Source organism: Colobus angolensis, unplaced genomic scaffold (assembly GCF_000951035.1).
Source record: "Colobus angolensis palliatus isolate OR3802 unplaced genomic scaffold, Cang.pa_1.0 Scaffold13, whole genome shotgun sequence".
NCBI classification, from domain to species: Eukaryota; Metazoa; Chordata; class Mammalia; order Primates; family Cercopithecidae; genus Colobus; species Colobus angolensis.
This window is the reverse complement of record NW_012114252.1, coordinates 9,153,844-9,157,255: the sequence shown is the minus strand read 5'-3', so window position 1 is coordinate 9,157,255 and position 3,412 is coordinate 9,153,844. Positions and strand designations below refer to the sequence as shown.

The window sequence follows — 3,412 nt, the reverse complement described above, 5'->3', positions numbered from 1 at the left end:
GGAGCCTAGAAGTTGGAGACCAGCCTGGGAAACATAGGGAGACCCCATCTCTACAACAAATTTAAACATAAGCCAGGTATGGTGGCACACATCTGTGATCCCCGCTCCTCGGGAGGCTGAGGTGGGAGGATTCCTTGAGCTCAGGAGTTTGGGGCAGTGGTGAGCCATGATCGCACCACTGCACTCCAGCCTGGGCAATATAGGGAGACCCCATCTTGAAAAAACAGCAAAATAATTGTATTAATGAATAAACTGAAAGAGGCCAAGTGCTATGCAGGTTCCCAGGTGACCTTCCAGGAGGGTGGCTCTGGCCAGGTAGGTGGCAGTGTGGTGGTGAGAAGTGGTGGGATTCCGGATATACTTTGGAGCTGATGGAGCCAACAGAATTCTCTGACAAATGGAATGTGGGAGACGAGAGAAAGATATTTGCTACTTTCAGCGTGGCCTGTTCTAAGGGCTTTGAGCATTTTATTCATTTAATACCCTGAACAGCCCTTGGAGGTAAGCATATCAGCATCCTCATGCCGCAGATGAGGAAACTGAGGCACACTGTGGTTCAATAACTTGCTCGAGATCCTACAACTCTGTAAGCGACAGAGACAAACCCAAGCTTGATGATGGCTTTCCTGTGCCTCTGTTCCCTCGAATTCTGAGAGTGCCCGCACCTCGGGAGGAAGCAGAGAGTCAACGTTTGTTTCCAACAGAAGGAAAGGTGACTACAATAGTCTGTGATTAGAAACGGAAACCACAGATGGGAAGGAGGAAATCCAAGTTCCCATCTGCCTTCCTGGTTAACTAGTCTAGGTATAGACTTCCAGTCTGTAACCATATCAAGGTGGAATTGCTAAGAAGACCATTCTCTCTCTCGCTCTCTCTCTCTCTCTCTCCTCTCTGTCAGCTCACCTTTATAATTCTGTTATTTGCCTGATATGTTTCTTCAGAAAGAACTTGGGGACACTTCCCATCCCCTTCACACCTTCACCGCCATAGGAGCAGGGAAGGCCTTGCGAGACAGGCAGCCCCGTCTGCGGCACAATGACCTGTGCTGCCTCTCAGGGAATAGCACAGAACAGTGGTGAGGATGCGGGTCGCAGAGTCTAAGATTTGGATTTAAGTCCCTAAGTATGGAGCGCTTAGGACCTGTGTGATAATGGGCAATTTCTTAGAATTCTGAGCCTCAGTCCTCTCATCTGAAATATGGGGATAATGGTAGTGTCAATGTCAGAGAGGTGTTGCCAGAATTTGTTGTCAAGGGACCGAACAACTGCCCTCGTTGGTCCAGGACTGAGGGGATTCTCAGGACAGTCCTTGGCCAAACAGGATGAGTTGGTCACTTTAGTTTAATAAGACAATCTATGTAAAGTGCTTGGACTTGGCACATTTAAGTACTCGTAAATGCTCCAATTATATTATCTCTTCAACAACATTTATTTAGTAAGCACCTACTATGTGTTCAATGCTGTCTGATATACTGGGAGCAGAAAACAGATAAAGCCTTGCCCTCAAGGAGTTTGCAGGTGTTCATGGAATGCTCAGAGAAAATCCTTGGGGTCAAATCATGATGGGGTTAATAGTGGGGCTGTGTCTAAATGGGAGGACAAAGGTCAGGCACTTCTCTCAGCTGTCCCCAGGAGAAGCCACCAAACACAGCAGTGACCTCAGTGGCTTCCTGTTTCAAAAACACAGGCGTCTGAGAAGCAGGATGGCCCCAGGGTGTGGTCAAATGACCACAGGTGCTTTGCCAAATGGCTCTGGGCAAGCATAGCTCCTGGAGCTTTTCTTTAGACTGAGTGAGGTCCAGGCGAACTGTTTGCAAGTTCCCCAAGTTGGCCACGAGATGGCAGGAAAGCACATTTGTAGGAAAACAAGGCAACAAAAGGCTTTTCTAAATGTCAAAAATTAGGAAATTTTTTGTGCATACACATCAGAAGGCCTGTCTGAAACTCAGTATTTGTATTTCTAGAAGTCTGAATCTTGGCACTGTCCACAGCGGACTTGCAGTCTGTCTGGACTCAGGTAGGGATTCCAGCGGGGATCTCAGTTCCTCCAAATGGCACTAGGCATCTTGTGAAGCAACGGGCTTTACCTGAATTAGGAGAAATTCAGGAAAGAAATTCACATTTATAAAGCACTTCCTACATGCCAGGGTTTGCATTCTTTTACATATGTCCTCATCCATGTATTCATTCATTCAACAAATATTTAGTAAGCACTACTATTTTCCAGGCACGGATGTAGGCCAGATAAACTGACAGAGAATCTAACGTCAGGTGTGAGTAAGTGTCATAAAGCAGAAACAAAGAGAGTAAGGCGGCAGAGAGTAACGAAGGCTGATATTTTAGTCAACTCTGATGAGTATTCTATCAATTTCAGTATTTGAAGAACCTTTTGAAGGACTCCAATCTAGAGGCCCGTTGTACAGCAGAATTCAGAGAAATCCTTCTAGAACTATGTTGGGTATTGACCATTGTTGGTCTGGATTATAAAACAAGAAACAACACAAAACAAAAAGCTATGTTGGGGTCCCCTTCATCTCTCCACTTTGTCACCTCCTGTAACCCATATCATCTTCTTTCTTGACTTAGAAAGAAAGAAGACCCCTTTTGTGGTGGGGTACTTTTCTGTAGTGACTTCCTGAGAAAGGTAATAGGGGAGGTAAACTTTTTCTAGGATCTTGCAGATCTGAAAATGTTTGTATTCTCCCTTCTCTTTTGCTTGACATTTCACTGGGTATAGAATTCCAGCTGGAGACCATTTTCCCTGGCAATTTTGTTTTTAAAGAGATGGGCCCTCACTATGTTGCCCAGGCTGGCATGCAGTGGCTATACCCAAGCACGATCCCACTATTGATCAGCATAGGAGTTTTGACCTGCTCCAGTTCCAACCTGGGCCAATTCACCCTTTCCTAGGCAATCTGGAGGTCTCCCACCCCTGGGAGGTCACTATATTGATGCTGAACTTAGTGTGGACACCCGATTGGCATAGCACACTACAGCCCAGAACTCCTGAGCTCAAGCGATCCTCCCCCGTCAGCCTCCTGAAGAGCTGGGACTACAGGCATGCGCCACCATGCCCAGTGTACCCCGGCAATTTTGAAAGTATCACTCCACTGTGTTTCGGCTTTCAACGTTTCAGCTATTGAAAAGCCCAAAGCATTCTGATTATTACTGATCTTGTGTGTAAGAATGTTTTTCTCTCCAGAAGCTTGTAGAATCATCTGTTGGGTTCTAGAAATTTGAAATTTCATGAGATATATCTGGCATGGGCCCATTTTTAACCATTGTGCTAATGCTCCAGTGGCCCTTTCTAACTGGAAACTCATGTCCTTTGATTCTGGGACATTTTTATGAATTTTTCTTTTTTAATTTTCTCCCTTCCACTTTCTCTGCTCTCTCTGGACTCCTATTATTTA

The 3,412-nt window shown here is 45.5% G+C and overlaps 1 pseudogene; it reads left to right on the top strand.

Annotated features, from left to right (window-relative positions):
* Positions 1-1,035: 1,035 nt before the first annotated feature.
* The window catches only part of LOC105505948, a 75,535-nt pseudogene continuing 73,158 nt past the window's right edge, over positions 1,036-3,412 (top strand).